A 22,500-nucleotide genomic window follows, 5' to 3' on the forward strand; every position below is an offset into this window, starting at 1 on the left:
AATAGCCAATCTGCTCGACGATCGGGGAATAGAAATACTATATAAAGCAAAAATTCGCAGTCTTATGGAATACGCCCCACTGACCTAGTCATCCTGTCCACCCTCTTATCTCAGGCTGCTGGACAAAGTTCAGAATCGAGCAGGAAGGTTAATCCAACTGAAGTCACAACATCCAAGAACTGTTCTCCAGCCATTACAGACTCGACGAAACGTGGGTGGCCTCTGTGTAATGTACAAAATACACAAGCAGCAGTGTCCCTATTTGGTACCACTCCGTCTTCTTCCAACCCGTGTGCCTCCATACGACACACGGGAATCCCACAACATGGAACACCAAGTGACTGTCCCCTTTGCTAGGACGGAACAATACCTCAGGTCATTCCTGCCCCACTTCAGTCGCCTCTGGAACTGCATGGTGCCCTGACAGACATTCACCAATCAAGCTTCACATCAACCAATGGCTCCAAAATCAAGCAATATAATATATTTGTGTATAATATATAGTAATACAGTATCTAAGTATGCCTTAGCTATTCCTAATATATACAGCACTCGTAATAGTAAACTCAAAATACACAATTATTATCCATAATTATCTAAATACTGTAATATTAAAATAATCACTAATTATAAGTCAAATATATACTTTCATAATACCATTAGCTAAAGATAACTCTCAGTATTATTACTGAAGCTTTTAGCACCGTTGTCTACAACCCATGTACAAAAATCTGAATAAAGTTAAGAGAGAGAGAGAGAGAGAGAGAGAGAGAGAGAGAGAGATGTGGCAGGGGAGAGGCAAACCGCTCCTAAAAACTTATTCAGGATAAATGTATAAAACAGTGGCACAAAAATGCTAAGTGACTGCAGTGTATTTTTGTGAATCTGGAAAACACTTCTGACCGAGTTCCATGGGATGTGGTAGAGGAGTATATTGAATTAGAGTAAAACATGGGGTATAAAGGAGGAGGATATAGTGAGACTAGAAAGACTCGATCTGAGAATGATTTGATGGACATGTGGAGTGGAGACGGGTGGAGGGACGTCTTAAGGAGCAGAAAAGACGGCAAGATGTAGACAGCATTAGGAAAGACCTAGAAAGAAGAAGACTGAGATGGTTTGGGCATGTTGAAAGGATGAACCTGGGATGCTGGGCAAGGACGTGCAGAAACTTTGAGGCACCGGGCCGTCTACGGAGAGGTAACTGAAGGAGACATGGATTGATGTGCTGACCTGAGAACTACAGGTATTGCTAGAGAGATGGCAAAGGACAGATAAGATGGAGGAATTCTATCAAATAAGCCCGTCTGATACTTATTACTTGGAAAACAGAGGTAAAACAGATATTGATGGTGATGATGTATAATAACACTAATTCATGCATCACTCTATATCGTCTGACGAACAGACACAAAACTCTAACTCTACTCAGTCATTCATCTCTCTCTCTCTCTCTCTCTCTCTCTCTCTCTCTCTCTCTCTCTCTCTCTCTCTCTCACACACACACACACACAAACACACACACACACACAGGGTCAGGTCCATTAGGGTAATTAATGGAAGACGAGTAGGAAGGGAAGGATGGCAGGAAGGGGTCAGAGAGAAAATAGTGGTAAAGGATCAAATAGCAGAGAGAAGGGATGGGATAGGGGCCAGTCCAGACATCCAGCAGCCAGTGTGTGTGTGTGTGTGTGTGTGTGTGTGTGTGTTCTTGTGTTTTTCATCCACTTCAAGTCGATATTAAATACATATATGAAGCAAAACAGAGGATATTAATGGGTCGTCTAAAAAATAAATCGCTAAGGAAAAGGTGCCAGGGAGCCTATTTAAGGAACGAGAATACGAGCCGATGTATGTAAAGTACTGTATACTAATCTTCAGTGTGATAAAGAAGGGGTGTTGTCCGGCCAGCCTAACCAAGACCCCTGAATAGACCCATACAAAGGTAAAATAAAAACACGTGTTACTGAGGGGCTGACTAAGGAAGAATAAAGGTGCACACAAATTAATCCAAAAGTTCTAAAGATGTGGTTAAATTATCGTATTGTTTAGCAAAGTTTCCTGGTGACTTTTATGTTCGGTGAAATCTACTCTGCACATTCTGAGTAAATGAAAACCTTATTTTTGTTAATGCGACTTTTATCAATTTATTTTACCTCTTCAGTCAAATAACGTATATATACATTTATTTTGCTGATACTTTCAAACGCCATTTCTTCTTGTTTTCTTAAAGGTTTTGAACTTGAGGATTTAGTCATAGTCTCCAATATCCCTTTCAACAGAGGGACGGTCATCCAAACTGAATACAACCATCTCTGGGAAGCAAGTAAAAAGAGTCTCTCTCTCTCTCTCTCTCTCTCTCTTACATTTCGTGTTCCGTGATAGCAATCCCAGAATCAATTATCATTTCCATCAGCCACTCCATACACAGGTAAACATAAATCACTGTCAGGTAGATAAACATTAACTAGATACACTGCACTGGTCCATCCTATACTGATATACTGTAGGTGAGGCGTGGCACATATTGCACCTTCCTTCCTTGGCCCCTATTCTCATCTGTTAAGGAAGTTCCCTAATACCACTTCCTTAGCGATTTGTTTTTGGAGTTGACTGGTTAATATTATCATTTGGATGCTATTTATCCATAGTATGGCGATATGAGAAGGATTTAGGTAACATAAAAGAGGACAATATTGATTAATAAGCAAAATAAATCGCCAGGGAGAAGATGTTAGTGAGTTTCGTTAACAAACAGCAATACGGGTCCTTGTCACTCAGCTGGCGAATTCTCTTGTGTCGATCCTACATCATCACATTTTTTTTTTTAATTTATATTAAAAGAGACATGACAGAGAAGGAAGTGTTGTGGAAAGTCTATAATGATGCAAAAGAGACATAACAGAGAAGGAAGTGTTGTGGAAAGTATAATATTATAATGCTGCAAAAGATACATGACAGAGAAGGAAGTGTTGTGGAAAGTCTATAATGCTGCAAAAGAGACATGACAGAGAAGGAAGTGTTGTGGAAAGTCTATAATGCTGCAAAAGAGACATAACAGAGAAGGAAGTGTTGTGAAAAGTCTATAATGCTGCAAAAGAGACATGACAGAGAAGGAAGTGTTGTGGAAAGTATATAATGCTGCAAAAGAGACATTGCAGAGAAGGGAGTGTTGTGAAAAGTCTATATTGATGCAAAAGAGACATGACAGATGTTAGGACTCCATATTATAATTACAAATCATAATAGATAGATAGATAAATAGACAGATAGACAGCTCTATGCGAGCCTGGGAATGGGAAATGATCTTGCAAGTTACACTGAGGAAAAGCTGACGACAGATTACGAAGTAGCCAGTCAGGAGATGATGCAGTTAGTTTGTCAGCGATACAGCAGGAGAACAAAGCCTAGTTGACCATACACACACATACTCACACACAGGCTTCTAGAACTTTCCAACCACAGTGAACACACGTGACACAACTCCTGTTTCACCAGAATTTAGGAAAGAGAGCTCAGAAGAAGAGAGGCCATAGAATCGGCAGGGTGTAGGGAGGAAGGCTTAGCAACTTGGGAGAGAGAGAGAGAGAGAGAGAGAGCAAGACAGGAGGTAGCTAGCGGGACTCTACTTAACTTCACTCGTGTGTGAGAGACTGTTAACATTATCAAGACAAATAAAAATAGTCCCATACTATTCTTTATCTCTCCTTTGTCATTGCATGACAAATGGGAACCAAGATTATCAACATACAAACAACTCAAGTATAACAACCGCTCGTCCACAAGTCTAATATATATAACTTCTCTACAAGTAACTACAAAGTCTTATATGACGCAGAGAAGGAAGTGTTGTGGAAGGTCTATAATGCTGCAAAAGAGACATGACAGAGAAGGAAGTGTTGTGGAAGGTCTATAATGCTGCAAAAGAGACATTACAGAGAAGGAAGTGTTGTGGAAAGTCTATAATGCTGCAAAAGAGACATGACAGAGAAGGAAGTGTTGTGGAAAGTCTATAATGCTGTAAGGTGCACACTGGTAACGGTGACCGAGCCGTGCCTGCAACACACGAATATATGTCAACCAAGTGGTCACTGGAAGGCAATAGAAGGACTACCCTGTATTTTAATGAGATATTTATACATATACTTTATACAAGTAAAATATCTTTCTCAGTTGTTTGAAAAAATGAACTCACTATCACAAACCCACAACCACTCACACCCTCTCATATGTACTAGAACACACACACACACACACACAAACACACACACACACACACACACACACACACACACACACACACACACACACACACACACACACACACACAAAGAATACACCTTCGATTTCGGTATTTTTTGATTTATTGTTTTTGTCTCTTTCTTTTATTTTTCTATTTGCTCTAATCCCTTTGATGTGAGAGGTGTAGAGTCTGTGGTGGAGGGAGAACACGTGTACTGGCATTGATGCTATTGACTGCATTGGAGAAAAAGAGAGAGAGAGAGAGAGAGAGAGAGAGAGAGAGAGAGAGAGAGAGAGGTACAAAGACATTATCATGCAAGAAGTGAAAGATAACAGACAATGCAAAGAAAGAGTAAATTATGAAGCATGTATAGAGGAGAAAAAAAAAAGAGAAGGCAGTTTACAAGAAGAGAGGAAGAGGGAGGAATGGAGAAAAGAAGTGAATGGAGGTAAGACGGAGAGACGAGACGAGAGGGGGAGATCGTTTGCATATGAAGAAAAAAGAAAGGAGAAAAGAAGGAATAGAGGTATTAGGGGAAGACGGAGGGAGAGGAATGAATGGCGTTGAGAGAGAGATATACAGAAAGAGAGACAGCTGGGAGAGAGAGAGAGAGTACCCGACCCAGACCGCTCTTCTTCAACAATCCCGTTACGCACGAAAGCATCACTGGGAAACATCACCATCACCACAGAAAATGTTCAACAACTTCTCCAGCTGAACCTTAACAAAGCTGTGGGCCCTGACAACATCAGTTCACACATCTTAAGAAACTGTGCCACCCAGCTTGCTGTACCTCTGACTGCAATATTCCAGAAATGCCTAAATTCACATGTGGCCAAAAATGTGAAAGCGGGCACAAGTTGTTGCAGTGCACAAAGAGGGGATAAAAACAGACGCTCAGAACTACAGGCCAATATCCCTCCTCTCTATCCCAGGAACAATACTTGAGGCCCTAATAGCAAGTAAACTAACATTCCTGGAAGAACATCACCTACTCTGCAACAAACAGTTTGGCTTCAGAGAAGGCAGATCTGCTACTGATCTTCTTCTACTCCAGACTACTAAATGGAACCAGTCTCTAGATAGCGGGATGGACACAATCGTCATTGCAATGGACATTGCTGGTGCCTTCGACAGGGTGTGGCACCAGGCCTTCTCACCAGACTAAAAAGTCTGGGGATCAGTGGTCATTTACTTCACTTGCTACACGACTACCTTAACGCCAGAACCCTACGTGTGGTGGTCAATGGTCACACTTCCAGCGAACTTCCAGTCGATGCCAGTGTGCCGCAGGGCAGCGTCCTTTGTCCAATCCTGGGGAACGTTTTCTTCAGTGACATACTACAGCTTATCCCTGAAGCACAAGCACACGCAGATGACTGCACGCTGACACTCACTTGTGACAGACATGATCACCAGGCCACCATAACACACATAAATCAGTCCCTGCAGAGCACTGTGTCCTGGGGGAAACGTTGGCAAGTTACCTTTGCTCCTGAGAAAACCCAGGCCATGTAAATTTCTCGGAGTCCAGATCCTGCTGACGATCCCCTTTCTAACATCCAATCTGACAATAGAACACTCCCACTTCAGGATTCCATCTCTATCCTTGGGGTGGAATTCAATAGCAGCCTTACAGTCACAAGCCATATCAAATGCCTAGCAAAAAATGCTGCCTGGAAATTAGGCTGCGTTGGCGAATAGCCAATCTGCTCGACGATCGGGGAATAGAAACACTATATAAAGCACAAATTCGCAGTCTTATGGAATACGCCCCACTGACCTAGTCATCCTGTCCACCCTCTTATCTCAGGCTGCTGGACAAAGTTCAGAATCGAGCAGGAAGATTAATCCAACTGAAGTCACAACATCGAAGAACTGTTCTCCAGTCACCACAGACTCGACGAAACGTGGGTGGCCTCTGTGTAATGTGCAAAATACACTAGCAGCAGTGTCCCTGTTTGGCACCACTCCGTCTCCTTCCAACCCGTGTGCCTGCATACGACACACGGGAATCCCACAACATGGAACACCAAGTGACTGTCCCCTTTGCTAGGACGGAACAATACCTCAGGTCATTCCTGCCCCACTTCAGTCGCCTCTGGAACTGCATGGTGCGCCTGACAGACATTCACCAGTCAAGCTTCACATCAACCAATGGCTCCAAAATCAAGCAATATAATATATCTGTGTATAATAGATAGTAATATCTAAGTATGCCTTAGCTATTCCTAATATATACAGCACTCGTAATACTAAACTCAAAATACACAATTATTATCCATAATTATCTAAATACTGTAATATTAAACTAATCACTAATCATAAGTCAAATATATACTTTCATAATACCATTAGCTAAAGATAACTCTCAGTATTATTACTGAAGCTTTTAGCACCGTTGTCTACAACCCATGTACAAAAATCTGAATAAAGTTAAGAGAGAGAGAGAGAGAGAGAGAGAGAGAGAGAGAGAGAGAGAGAGAGAGAGAGAGGGGAGAGGCAAACCGCTCCTAAAAACTTATTCAGGATAAATGTATAAAACAGTGGCACAAAAATGCTAAGTGACTGCAGTGTATTTTTGTGAATCTGGAAAACACTTCTGACCGAGTTCCATGGGATGTGGTAGAGGAGTATATTGAATTAGAGTAAAACATGGGGTATAAAGGAGGAGGATATAGTGAGACTAGAAAGACTCGATCTGAGAATGATTTGATGGACATGTGGAGTGGAGACGGGTGGAGGGACGTCTTAAGGAGCAGAAAAGACGGCAAGATGTAGACAGCATTAGGAAAGACCTAGAAAGAAGAAGACTGAGATGGTTTGGGCATGTTGAAAGAATGAACCTGGGACGCTGGGCAAGGACGTGCAGAAACTCTGAGGCACCTGGGCGTCTACGGAGAGGTAACTGAAGGAGACATGGATTGATGTGCTGACCTGAGAACTACAGGTATTGCTAGAGAGATGGCAAAGGACAGATAAGATGGAGGAATTCTATCAAATAAGCCCGTCTGATACTTATTACTTGGAAAACAGAGGTAAAACAGATATTGATGGTGATGATGTATAATAACACTAATTCATGCATCACTCTATATCGTCTGACGAACAGACACAAAACTCTAACTCTACTCAGTCATTCATCTCTCTCTCTCTCTCTCTCTCTCTCTCTCTCTCTCTCTCTCTCTCTCTCTCTCTCTCTCTCTCTCTCTCTCACACACACAAACACACACACACACACAGGGTCAGGTCCATTAGGGTAATTAATGGAAGACGAGTAGGAAGGGAAGGATGGCAGGAAGGGGTCAGAGAGAAAATAGTGGTAAAGGATCAAATAGCAGAGAGAAGGGATGGGATAGGGGCCAGTCCAGACATCCAGCAGCCAGTGTGTGTGTGTGTGTGTGTGTGTGTGTGTGTGTGTGTGTGTGTGTGTGTGTGTGTGTGTGTGTGTGTGTGTGTGTGTGTGTGTGTGTGTGTGTGTGTGTGTGTGTGTGTGTGTGTGTGTGTGTGTGTGTGTGTGTGTGTGTGTGTGTGTGTGTGTGTGTGTGTGTGTGTGTGTGTGTGTATTCTTGCTACTACCACGTGCTTCTCTTTAACTTACCGTGGATTTTTCGAACTGGTGATGTGAGATATAGCCTTCATTAAACTGTTTATTTATTATTTATTCATTCATGCTATTACACGCGTTAATTCTCATCTGATAAAGGTCCCTACCCCTTGCAGCCAAATGGATAGCCAGGTGTAGTCGGACTGGAGGGTTGATTTGACTAGTAACCAAGGAGACTCATTCCTGCTCCATAACTAAGACTTATCGAATCCCAAGCAGTCACGACTTAGTAACTAAGTTGTGGGAGTGGGCCAGTTCCCTCAGGTGAAACAAATAAGATATCCAGGAGGAATTTTCATACTTAGGGTGTGGAATTTAGCTGTAAATTACTCGGTCTTTATGAAATTCAATAACTTCCTGTGAGATCTACCTTCATTAACTACAAGTATTCAATAATTGAGGTATTTCTAAAAATGAATTATATCCACTGATAGTAAATAATATCAATGTAAATAAAATCAGTTCCAAGGCTGATGGAGATAAATAACAATAAACAATAAATTAATCCCGAAGGAACATCCAGGATGCTAAACGTGGACCACAAATACCGCGGCATTAGAAACCTGACTGGCGATATCTTATGTGATGCGGGGACGGTCAGTCTGCTGATGTGGGCGTGGGTGTGGCTGTGGGAGAAGGATGTGAATAAATGATGCAGAATTAACGCTGATAATGCTGACAAAGTTGTCCCCGCAACATACGAGGAATCGCCTGGTGGAAAGCAAGAGGAGCATTATACAGGATGGCTCATAAATAACACTCCACTACGAACACCTTGGAACCGAGAGTGTTGTGGTGACGGCTCAGTTTGCTGATGTGGGCATGGATGTGACTGTAGGAGTTCAAATCAATCAGTGAAGCAGGATAGACACTGATAACACTAACCGAGCCGTACCTGCAACGCACGGGAAATTACCCAATGGAGTGGGAAGAGGAGCGCTATAAATGGACTACTGTGTATGTGGCTAATGATGGATTATTCAGTACGAGATCTAATCTAACCCTTAATGCAATATGGCTTCAGCTTTATGTTTTCTGTTTTATTTATGGTGCCAAAGTTTTTATTCCGTATACAAAGCCCGTTATTTGTGACAGGAGAAAAAGGACATGTCTTGCCCCCTTTAGTGCAATGTCTCTCTGGAGATGAATACTCGTAATAGAATCTGATGGTAGCATCAGTCAGTCAGTCAGTCAGTCAGCCAGTCAGTCAGTCATCCATTCAATCAAACAATTAATCAACCAGTCAACCACTCAGTCAATCAATGCCTGAAAGAAGTGGTAAATGGTGCGATTATTACCGGCACCAGCCTTAACACACAGGCTGCCTTGACGCATTCTAAGCTGAATACCGGGGGAAAATTGTCTGCTTACCTGGGACCAAATATCCGTTGTCCCGACTGTATGACAGGTAAGCCCTTCTTCAAAGACAAATTATTGCAGTATTACGTGTATAGATAGATAGATAGATAGATACATAGATAGATAGATGGATATAGATATAGATATTTGGTGCAAAGAAGAGGGAAACAAAAAACAACCTGCAATAACTGTTCTTTCCAGGAAATAGTAAATCAATCAATCAATCAATAAATAGCTGAATTCAAGATCGGTTCATTTCGAGATGTCTTGACACATTGGGTTTAAGGTCTTTATTCTCGTCGATTAAGTAAGCTCCCTAAGAGCTCTTTCTTACCGACTTATTTTGCTTATTACACCTTGCTATCCTCTTCTGTGATAAGTCATTTATATATCACCCTAATCATCATAAATAACGTACACAATATTAACAGGCCGTATCCCAAAAATAAATAGCTAAGGAAGAGGTGCTAGGGAGCCTTTTTAAGTGACAAGAATGCGGGTCAGGTCATAGGCAGAAGGAAATACAGAGGGCAGTATTTTGATGCGGTTAAGAAGTTTACTAACACCTCTTCATTACCGGTTTATTTCTTATTCTGTTCCGTTGCAATATTCTTGAGTGCTATTCATACACTCTATGTCGATGTTACAAAAAGACATAGCGAGAAAAAACAATGTGGATATTACTGCGTAGCTCGGAAAATAAATCGCTAAGGAAGAGGTGCTAGGGAGTCTCCTTAATCCACGAGAATACGGGCCATTGAGTGAGTTGCTGCTGCTACAATATTATTTTTAAGTCAGGATAACCCACTGTTAATGAAGGGGTTAATAAAGGAGTTAATGAAAGGTTAATGAAGGGGTTAATGAAGGGTTAATGAAGGAGTTAATGAAGGGGTTAATGAAGGGTTAATGAAGGGTTAATGATGGGGTTAATGAAGGGTTTAATGGAGGGGTTAATAAGGGATGTAATGAAAGGGTTAATGAAGGGGTTAATGAAGGGGTAATGAAGGGGTAAATGAAGGGATTATTAAAGGGATTAATGAGGGATGTAATGAAAGGGTTAATGAAAAGTTAATGAAGGGTTAATGAAGGGGTGATTAAGGGGGATTAATTAAGTGGTTAATGAAGGGGTAATGAAGAGGTTAATGATGGGGTTAATGAAGGGTTAATTAAGGGGTTATTGAAGGGTTAATTAAGGGGTTAATGGAGGGGTTAATGAAGGACTTAATGAAAGGGTTGATGAAGGGGTTAATGAAGGGGTTAATGAAGGGGTCAATGAAGACGTTAATGAAGGGGGGCAGGAAGGGGGTAATGAAGGGCGTAAAGGGTTAATGAAGGAGGTAATGAAGGGGTTAATGAACGGGTTGATGAAGGGGACAATGAAGGGGGTAAAGAAAGGGTTAATGAAGGAAGTAATGAAGGGGGTAATGGAGAGGTTAATGGAGGGGTTAATGAAGGAGGTAATGGAGGGGTTAATGAAGTAGTAATGCATGGGGTAATGAATGGGATAATGAAGAGGGTTATGAAGGGGATAATGCAGGGGTTAATGAAGGGGTTAATGATGGGGTAATGAAGGGGTTAATGACAGGGGTAATGAAGGGGTTAATGAAGGGGGTAATGAAGGGGTTAACGAAAAGAAAGGGTAATGAAGTGGTTAATGAAGGGGGCAATGAAGGGTTAACGAAAAGAAAGGGTAATGAAGTGGTTAATGAAGGGATAATGAAGGGGTAATGAAGGGATAATGAAGGGGGTAATGAAGGGGTTAACGAAGGGGTAATGAAGGGGTAATGAAGGGGTAATGATGGGATAATGAAGGGGGTAATGAAGGGGGTAATGAAGGGGTTAATGAAAGGGTTAATGAAGGGGTTAATGAAGGGGTTAATGAAGGGTTAATGAGGGGGTTAATGAAGGGTTAATGGTTAATGAAGGGGGTAAGGACGGGCGAAGGGCGGGGTAATGCAGGGGGTGACGGAGAGGTAATGAAGGGGTAATGGAGGGGTAATGAAAGGGGTAATGAAGGGGGTAATGGAGGGGTAATGGAGGGGTAATGAAGGGGGTAATGTAGGGGGTAATGGAGGGGGTAATGAAGGGGGTAATGAATGGGGTAATGAAGGGGTAATGAAGGGGTTAATTAAGGGGTAATGAGGGTGTTAATGAAGGGGGTAATGAAGGGGTTAATGAAGGGGTAATGAAGGGGGTAATGATAGGGGTTAATGAAGGGGTAATGAAAGGGGTTAATGAAAGGGGTAATGAAGGGGGTAATGAAAGGGGTAATGAAGGGGTTAATGAAGGGGTTAATGAAGGGAGTAATGAAGGGGTTAATGAAGGGGTTAATGAAGGAGTTAATGAAGGGGTAATGAAGGGGTAATCAGGGTGTTAATGAAGGGTTTAATAAAGGTAATGAAGGGTTAATCAAAGGGGTAATGAAGGGTTAATGAAGGCTGTCTCTAACCCCTCCAGGTCAAAAGTCTATCTAAGCTGAGTAAAAGATTATGAGGTTTACTGGAAAGGAATGAGAAAGTTGTTCCTGGATTGAGAAAGTTGAAGTACAGCTAGTTCCCCTCTTGGCTACGTATAAAGAGAGAGAGAGAGAGAGAGAGTGTGTGTGTGTGTGTGTGTGTGTGTGTGTGTACCAAAACTTAGTGTGGGGTCAGGATGTGATCAGCTCCAAACCAGGTCAAGTTTGTGGCAAGTTTGTTGACCCAAGGGCAAGACGTCACTGCCTTGGCCTGTGTGACTTAAGAAGCTTTCTGGCTTTCTTTGGCAATTTGCTGCAATATTACAACATCATATTCGTTCCTCTTAATTATATGTATTTATTAAGGATAATACTTACATAAATACCTTTCCAGAGAATACTACTTTGCCATTATTATAACCATTACTCTCTCTTCTGTTAATCTTATCTTTTTTTTAATACGGATAAAAGTTGTGTAAATACCATACTGGATAATATTAGTGTTGGAGAGGGAGGCCTTCATGTGGTGGCACTGATATAAAGGGCCGGATCACCTGTCTGGTTATATAAACGTCCCTCAGTTCCGTCCCTATTACCCATATGGACGATGGTGGACTGCAGGAGAGGGACAACTTTAGCCTGCAGTCCACTGGGTTCAGGTTTCAGATGAATCCGGGGCTACAATACTACTACTACTACTACTACTGCTACTACTACTACTGCTACTAATACTACCAAAACTTTTACTTCTACTACTAATAATACTACTACTACTACTACTACTGCTACTACTACTACTACTACTACTGCTACTACTACTACTACTACTACTGCTAGACAATATTAACATGGCACATGGAGAAATAAACTGGAAAAGGCAGTGATGACGCACAGGCCCGTATTCTTGGGGAGTAAGGAGGCTCCCTAGCAACCTCTTACTTAGCGATTCATTTCCCTGACTACGCACTATCATCCTTTTTTTTTCTTTTTGTATCTTCTTTTATTTCGACATAGACTGGACGAATAACACACAAGAACATAGTAGCGGAGCAAAATCACAAATAAACAGGTGAGGGAGGTATAAACAAACTTCCTGCCTGCACGAGCATTTTTCCCAAAGCCTCCATGTTGACCGGATTAGACCCCATGACTACTACTGCTACTGGGGCTACTTCCTTGCTACTGAGTACTGAAAGACTTGAGACTACTGGCTTGCTACTGAAAGGCTGTTGCTCGGTACTCTGTATTATTAAGGCTATTTCAGTCTCAAAAATTATACTCCTAAACCTCCTAACACTGGCAAGACTACCTCACAGCCACCTACTCCTTCCCACCAGGCTACTGCAGGGCTACGGAAGGCTACGAATACACTGGCTGCCATTAGGTGATTGCTATCTAAGGGCTACTTACTACCGATTACTACTTTCAAACTCCAAAGGCTAACTCACAGTCACCTATCCCTTCCCACCAGGCCACTGAAGGGTTAACAAGACTACTACTACTAAGGAGGCCGGACGTGGGAGGCTAGGCTACCGGTTCAGCTGCCGTGCTAATGGGTTTTGATTCCCCCTTGAGGCGAGTTTGAGAGAGTGCAGCCGATAGCCTGTTACCCCTGCCACGATGGGGACAACTCTGGTATTCTACTGCAGCCAACTTCAAGTAACTGGATTCAGGTTGGAAGGAGTCCTAGGAGCCTGACAGGATTACACCCATTAGTACTCGGCTGCTTTATTGGGATTAATTCTGGCTACATCCACACCACTGCAGTCAGCTTAATAAAGGGGTCTTGTAGTGAACCAGTCATTAACCCCTTCAGCCCCGTGACGTATATTCTACTTTATCTGACTCGGATAAGATGTGAAATAAAGAAGTTCGTGGACAACAGCGTTGAAGACAGCGTGCTTAGATGGTATGGTCATATGCAGAGAATGGATATAAACAGGACTATGAAAAGGGCATATGTGGGTGAGTTTGAAGGTTGGAGGAGACTTGGTAGGCGAAGCAGGTGGACAGACATAGTTAATGAGTGTGTGAGAAAGAGAGGTATGGAAGCTGACGAGCCCAGGCAACTGACAAGGGATCCAGTTGGTTGGATCAATTTTGTACGGAGGAGTGGACGACAAGGCTTTGCCACCTCTTGTTTAACTTAACAGCCGTAGGATTGACTGTCTGATGGGTAATTATGAAACTACGTGTGGAAAGGTGGATCTGGTTGGTAGAACCATGAGACCGGGGACTTGAATGGTGAAAATATGGGTTTGTGGCTCATTAATTGAGTTTGCTATTGATTAATTATCCCACTACCGTGTTCTTTCCTTTTCCTGGGCTTCTGTCTCCAGTCTCAGCCAACCTACAGGAGGAAGAAAAAAAAAAAAGAGGTGGGATGACGAGAACTACGACGATGATGATGACAGACTCCTTTTAATTATAATTATTCTTCCTATGATGATGTGATTATTGTACTGGAATAGTAGGGGCAGAATAATGATGATGAAAATGATGATAACAATAATGATGACAACGATGATGATCATGATGATTACAATGATGTCAGTGATCATAAGCATGATCATGATGACAATGACAGATTCGGTTTATTCAAATTATTCCTTTTATGATGGTGTCATTGTTATTTTGGGATAATAGAGTTAGAATATTGATGAAGATAACGATGATGATGATGGATTCTGCTTTTCGTTTACGGTATTTTCTTTATGATGGTGGGGTATTATGAGAGGTGCATTAGTGGACCATGGCAGGGACAGAGGGGGGCCTCAAAGTGAGGGAAAACACTTTTTCTTTCCCCCATCCCCTCTCTCCCCACACCCCTCTTCCCACCACTCTTCCTTTTGTTTGCCTCCTTCCCCTTCATTCTTCCCCTCTCTCTCTCCCTCCTGTCCTCCACTCTTCTTCTCTCTCTCTCTCTCTCTCTCTCTCTCTCTCTCTCTCTCTCTCTCTCTCTCTCTCTCTCTCCTGCCCTCCACTCTCCTGCCCTCCACTCTCCCTCTCTCTAAACCACTCCACTCCACTCTACCTCTCTATAACCTATCCCCGCCACTCTTCCTCTTTCTAACCCCTTTCCTTCCACTCTTTCTCTCCCTAATCCCCCTCCTCTCCACTCTAACCCCTCCCCTCCACTCCTTCTCTCTCTAACCCCCTTCCCTCCATATCCCACCCTCTTCCATTCCACCATCTTTCACCCTCGTATACAGGGTTCTGTTCTCCTGCCTAACACCGTCCTTCCATATCCCTTCTCTCTCCCTCTCTCTCTCTCTCTCTCTCTCTCTCTCTCTCTCTCTCTCTCCCCCCTTATCTCATTCCCCTCCTCCCTCTTCTCATCTTACTCTTCCCCTTCTTGCGTGCTCTGTTTCTCTTCAGTCTTTTATCCTCTACCTTCCTTCACCTCTCCTTCCATCCTAACCCTAACCCTCTTCATCCATACCCTTCACCTCCTCTCCTCCTCCTCTTCACACTGTGTTCTATATTTGTCTCGTTTTTCCTTCTCTCTTACCCAAGCACACACACACACACACACACACACACACACACACACACACACACACACACACACACACACACACACACACACACACACACACACACACACACACACACACACACACACACACACACACACACACACACACACACACACACACACACACAGAATTTCATATAAACTGGAAATAAGTGCAGCTTCTTAATTTTTTCTTCCTTTCCTTCACAATTAACTTATTTTCGTAGGATGTCGTCTGTTTGTTCTTGATTCCTCCGACGATGTTATTCAACTTGACGGAAACCTCTGGCCATGCAAGAGGCTTCATCCCTCTCCATTTACCTCTTCAGTAAGTTGATTCATTAAATACTTCATTCTTTTTGCCGCCAAGACCATTTTGTTCATCTTAGCAGCGATCTTTCCCAGCGATGAGATTAAAGCCAGGAGGTGCCCTGTTTACTAGCTATCTACCAGCCTGTTTATCTATCTAGCCTGACACTATGTATCTATCAAGCTTGGTTTTCTATCCAAGCATCCCTTTTTTGTCTATCATACTATTCCTATGTCTATCCTGCCAGCATGTATCTATCAAATTCAGTCTTCTATCTAGGCGTCCTTTCTGTCTCTCATTCTATTCCTCTATCAATTCAGCCACGGCATATTAATCAAGCAGTGACTATCTATCTGCCTTTTTTCCTCAAAATCTATCTATCTATCCACCACTCAAGTCATCAATCTATCCCTCCATCATCTACCTATAGAGGAGTCTATCTATCTGTTCATCTATCAACCAGTCTATCAAACAGCCTATCTGTTCGCTCACTTATTCATCTTCCAGTCCTGAAAAGTTTGCGACAGACCTTTCTCATCATTTTCTCTCTCTTCTAACCCCCCCCTCTCTCTCTCACTCTCTCTCTCTCTCTCTCTCTCTGCCTATTTTCCCTCCTTCCTTCCCTCTTCTCCTCCTCCTGTCGCTCGCTCTCTCTCTCTCTCTCTCTCTCTCTCTCTCCCTCTCTGCCTATTTTCCCTCCTTCCTTCCCTCTTCTCCTCCTCCACCTTCCTTCGTTTTCCTTCCTTCTTCCCTGTACCCTTTCTCTACATTTTGCTTCCTCCCCCTTTTCCTGCTACTTCTACTCCTTCGCTTCTTTTTTCCTGTCTACTCCTCCTCCCTTTCCAGTTTCATGCCACTCACTCTCCCTCTCTCATTCCCTCTCTCCTCTTACGTCGTCCCTTTCCTGCCCTTTCATTTCCCGTCCTCCCTAGTTTTCCATTTCTCTTTCCTCCTTCCATTCTCTTCCCTTTCTTCCTGCCTCTCCTAATAGCCACTTTCCTCTTCATTGCCCTCTGTTCTGCCTCATTCCTCCTCTTCCTCCTCCTCCCTCTCTCCTGCACCGCTCACGTCTATCCTTCCTCTTTTTCCCTTCCCTTTCCTCCCTCTTCCTCCTCCTTTCAGTGTCTATCCCCTTTATACCATTTTTTTCTCACCCTTCCTCCTCCCACAATCTCTCTCTCTCTCTCTCTGATCCTTACTCAAATCCTGCCTCACTCTCTCTCCCCTCCGAGCCTTCCTGCTTTCCAATCCTTGTCTCTAGTAAATAAAATAGTTACGCGATTTTTAACCTATCCTTTAACAAACACCTCGATAGGACCAACAGGGCTGTTGCTGTTTGCATTCCTTTGTACTCTTCTCCCTCCTCCCCTTCCATCATCCACTCCCATACTCTCTCTCTCTCTCTCTCTCTCTCTCTCTCGTCCTCCCTTCCACCCGCTTTCCACTGTCCAATCGGGACTTCCTGAGGTCAGTAACCTTCCCAGGAGGAGGAGGAGGAGGAGGAGGAGGAGGAGGAGAAAAGGGAAGAAGAGGTGGCACAAGAAAGAGAAGAAGCAGGAGGAGGAGGAGGAGGCGGGAACAAAAAAAAAAAAACACGAGAAAAGTTAAATCACCGATGAGAACGAAGGAGGGGGAAGATCAAGAGGAAGAAGAAAACAGAAAAATAAAGTAAAAAGAGCGAGAAAGAGAAGGGGGGGGGGTCTCTTGCACTGAGTGGACTTCCCAACAGATAAATGTCATACGGTAAAAAAAAAAAAAAAAAAAAAAAAAAAAATCTTTCAACGCAGCAAAAACATAACAAAGCTTAATCGTAGTGTAAGGATCAAGCTTTGTACTTTGATGAAGCATCAGTCTTGCTGACACCTGACGATTTTTATTTAACTTTGGCAGGATTTTTAGTTATTTAAGACTATAATTCGTCCATTTCGACAGGGTAAATATACATCTGGTGGTTGCAAGAATAAAATATATATGACGTACTGAGGCTGGTGGAGTTATTGGCTACTGGGAGTGACTAAAATAAATAGATGAGAACTGGAGCGGAAGGGAGAAAGTTTTTGACGTGATAAAAAATGTAAAAACTGTAGCGGTAATTTGGTTCAAGTTTTGTGAATGTGGGCGACGTGGTTGGTGAGTAAATACAGAAGGTTGAGAGAGAAAGCGACTCTCAGTGTGATGAGTTGGTGAATGGAGAGAGACGATTTCGTAGATGTTGACGGCCGTATTACCGCAAATAATTATGCTAAAGTGTAGGGAAGTTGTTAATCAATGATCGTCTGATTCAAAGTAATCTCTGAAATCAAAACCAGGTGTGAAAAGAGAACATGATTAAAATGATTTATACTTTTCACACCGCAATCGATGCTGAAAAGTTAGATTCCATGTATTTTTCATAGAGTGTACTGTGTGTCAATAATGTCCTAATTTGGGGGGTTTGCGTTTCCTTTTCCGATGTCAGGTTTTATCATTACAACCGTCAGTGTCTCGGTGTAATAAGAGAGAAAAAGCTAAATGTGTAAAGGAGGTGGAAAGTAGAGTGGTTCAGGGAAGAAATGTGACAGCGCTACGAAGGCCTTGAAAGGAAACTGTATTGATTATGGGGGCTGCAAGGGGACTGAATGAAGGTGTGTCATTGTCTGCATTAGCGCGAATGGTATGACGTGAGTGTACAAGCGAAGGTGAGGTGCAGTGCAAATCCAGGACTATAAATCGTGACTGTAAGTAGAGGCAGTGTAAAACAAGTAGTGTAAATCGCGTGAAAGCAGTGTAAATAGAGTGGTGTAAATTGAAGCAGTGTAAATCGAAGCACTGTAAATAAAGTACTATAAATCGAATGAGAGCAGTGTAAATCGAGTCGCGAAAATCGAGTGAGAGCAGTGTAAATGAAAGTGACAAGGAATGTGTGTGGGTTGCGTAGACTGGACAGGATAAGAAACACTGGCGTTTGTGAAAGATGTGAAGCAAGACAGTCTGGTGATCAAAGCTGAGTTTCTAAACCCTGAATAAACTGACGAAGCCTGGAATGTAAACCCTGAATAAACTGATGAAGCCTGTATGTAAACCCTGAATAAACTGATGAAGCCTGTATGTATACCCTGAATAAACTGATGAAGCCTGTATGTAAACGCTGAATAAGCTGACGAAGCCTGTATGTAAACCCTGAATAAACTGACGAAGCCTGTATGTAAACCCTGAATAAACTGGACGAAGCCTGTATGTAAACCCTGAATAAACTGATGAAGCCTGTATGTAAACCCTGAATAAACTGATGAAGCCTGTATGTAAACCCTGAATAAACTGATGAAGCCTGTATGTAAACCCTGAATAAACTGACGAAGCCTGTATGTAAACCCTGAATAAACTGACGAAGCCTGTATGTAAACCCTGAATAAACTGACGAAGCATGTATGTAAACCCTGAATAAACTGACTAAGCCTGAATGTAAACCCTAAATAAAACTGACGAAGCCTGTATGTATACCCTGAATAAACTGACGAAGCCTGTATGTAAACCCTCCCCCAGCCTAACATTCGAACAGTCTCTCCTACACTGAATAAGCTTGTTTGGAGATAACGAAAATAAAATAGAAAATAGTAAACCAAATTGGAAGGGTTAAAGACCTGAATCATGTTTTTAAAAATGAGATTGGGGAAGAGATTTTTCTCCTTGGCATCCAAAATCCACATATTATTTTTGGCTAACATGAAGCTATTTTACTCTGCTGAGGAGAAATGTATGGTACCATAAAAATATTAAACTTCCAGCCGAGAAAAAGAACTTCGTCCTTTATTCCAGCTTAGTTCGGACAATTTTTTTCCACGTGAAGGAAACCTAAAACAGCCATATGATACTAAATTCTCATACATTTGTGGTTTGTCTTTCTTTGTGTGTAATTCATACCTCACTCCGTCTCATTGGTGGATTTCATGCCCAGGTCAAATTTAGTGGCAGAAATGATTAAAATATAAAAAAAAAATGTGCACGCTGATGTGGTGTGTCAGTTACTATAGTGACTGACTTATAAGGTGGGGGTGAATAGGGAAAAAGTCGGAGCGGAGAGAGAGAGAGAGAGAGAGAGAGAGATGCCAAGGAGGCAGATGGGAGACAGGAAAGGAAGGGGAGGTCGATGAAGGAGTGACGTGAATATATATCCAGTATAATGAAGGAGGGGGAGAGGAAGAATATGATGATGTGGAGGGACTGGAAGAAACAAGGAGGGAAGAAGGATAAGAAAAGGAGGAAGATGGAAAGAAGGAGGCAGAAAAGAGGAAGTGAAGGAAAAGGGAGGACAAAAAGAGAGACAGGAAGAAGAGGATGATGCAGAGGAATTCGGATAGAGATGGAGGGATGATGGGAAGAATGATGATGATGATGATGACGACGATGATGATGTGGAAGTATTGTACATGAAATACAGAAAGAAGGTATATGAGATTAAAAAAAAAAAGTACAAAAAGAAGAGGAGGAAGGGAAAGTTAAATGAGATCTTTAAAAATCGAGGGAATACTTGAAGGAAAAAAACAGTAAGGGATGAAGGAAGGATACTGAAAGAGACATGCCAGAAAATTAGCAAGAGACAAGGGGAATGAAAGAAGGAAGTAAAGGGAAGGCAGGATTATAAGAGGAGGAAAGATGGAAGTAGGAAAATGCAGATGGAGAGATGCAAGTGAAATAGAAGAGGAAAAAAAAAACACATACGAAACGGAAAACTGTGGTAGAGGAAACAGAAGGAGGAGGGAGGAGGGAAGAGAACTGAGATAGATGTGGGAGAGAAAATGCAAGTGTAGGTTGAAAAACACGGAAGGCTGGAAGTAGAGCAAGAGAAGGAAGAGGGTATGGTAGGATGTGACGGGGAGAAGGAGGAGGAGGAGGAGGAAAAAGAAGAGGAACAGGAGGATAGAAAAGGAAAGAGATGGGAGGAATAAGACGAGGAGGACGAGGAGGAGGAGGAGGAGGAGGAAGAGGAATAGGAGGATACGGCAAGAAAAGAAAGAGAGAGATGGGAAAAATAAGACGAGAAGAGGGAGACAAAGGGATGAGTAGGAGGGGGAGGGGAGAGGAAGTTTAAATATGCAAGAGATAAAGACGGGAGGGAATTCCAAGGAGGATGGGGGGGGAGTAAGATGGATGTGGGGGAGGAGGGAAGGTGGAGGAGAAGAGGAAGACTGAAGGTACTGAGGGAGAAGTAATTAAGGCAGTAGTTCTTCACCTTGAGGAGTAGACTGTAGCACCAGTTGAGCAGGGCAGTACTCCCGAGGTGGATGGAAAGCTGATGACAGGGAGTACTGAAGCTCCCGTTTCATCAGCCCTCAGGACTAGATCCTGACCATCCCCCTTTGCTGAACTTTTTCAGTGTCTCAGTTACACAGAGAGTAGGCCAGCATGCTCTCCAATACAAATTTCTCTAACTAGCTACACCAAACTACATGCACAGTACACACTACACTTCCTTTTCCAAAATTCAAAAAATTATGGCATTTCATCACCCAGCCTTCGAGTCCCCGGGGGGGACCATAAATGCCCCCACCATCCGCCCCTTTCCAGAGGTGACGACTCGAGGTGCCTGGAACCACTGTCTGACTTCTCTTCTTCTTCATTTCTGCAACATTAGCGGCCTTTTCCTCTAACTTTCGCTCTGTTGAGCACCACCTCTCCTCCTCCTAAACCTCACCTTCTTTTTCTAAATAGAGACTCAGCTGTCTGAGGCAACTGACAGCAAACCCTTTTCTAGTATCCCTCCTACTTTCTCTTTACTAATTTCAAAGCCAAAGGTGGCTGTTGTGTATATCATACGCAACGACTTATCTTGCTCTCGTGTTCCTGAACTCGATTCTTCTGAGAATTCTCTACACTCAGGAGCTTTCCGCTTTCCTGTCATTCTCTGACTAAATATATCTGTGCTGTTCTACTTATCCCCTCATTCTACTGACTATCAAAAATTCTTCGATTCTATCTTACTTTCTTCGATGGAACACATTCTATTCATTCTCTCCTTTCTCTGAAATCTTCATTCTAGGAGATTTCAATGTTCACCACCACCTTTGGCTCTCCTCTCCTTTCACGGATCCACATGGTGAAACAAGCCTACATCTTTTCCTATCCTTAATGACCTAGAGCAGGAGCAGCTTGTACAGCACCCTACCCGTATCCCAGACCGCCTGGGAGAGAGCTCCAACATACTTGATCCTCTTCCTCACAACTAATCCTTCTGCTTACACTGTTAATCTTTTCTCTCCGTTGGAGCTCCTCCGATCACAACCTGTATCACTCTTAACCTGTCCTATCACTCGGGTGCACGGCCTGTGGAGCCCTCCAGGGAAACGTCATCTGTGGCATTTTGGATCCACGGACTTGGGAGGCCCTCAGGGCAGTACTTCTTTGCTTTTTCCCTGGAATGATTATTGCTTCCATGGCCGGGAGCCATCTGAGTGTGCCTTGCGCATTACAGAGGTCATTCTCTCAGGCATGGAAGCATACATTCCTTTCTCATATCCTTTGACCTAATGCAAGAAAGCCTTGGTTTAATCACGCTTGTTCTAATGCTGTCCACAACAAGGGAGGAGGGCCTACAAAAGGTACCGGAGACTCAACCCACCCCTGAATCTCATAATCTTTACGTTTCTGCCTGGAATCGTGCTAAGTCTGTTCTTCGCTCTGCGAAAAATAATTTCATCCATACTAAATGCTCTCTAACTCTCCAACTCGAATTTCTTCCCGTTCCTTCTGGCACCTTGCCAAAAACCTTTCTAACAACTTTACCTCATCATCCTTCCCTCCTCTTTTCTACCTCTGATGGTTCTGTAGCTATTTCCTCTACTGATAAAGCTAGATCTCTTCGCACAGACTTTCTCCTCCAATTCCAATTCCTTAGACGATCTCCGGTGCTGTTCCTCCATCACTTCCCCCTCTGACTTTCTCATGGCTGACATTAAAAAATTTCATCAACTGATGTATTTTCTGCCATCACTCGGCCTCAGTACTAACATAGAGCATATGGGCGTGATGGGGT

This window comes from Coenobita brevimanus, chromosome 68 (assembly GCF_032717465.1).
Source record: "Coenobita brevimanus isolate Jiangsu-jjx chromosome 68, ASM3271746v2, whole genome shotgun sequence".
NCBI lineage: Eukaryota > Metazoa > Arthropoda > Malacostraca > Decapoda > Coenobitidae > Coenobita > Coenobita brevimanus.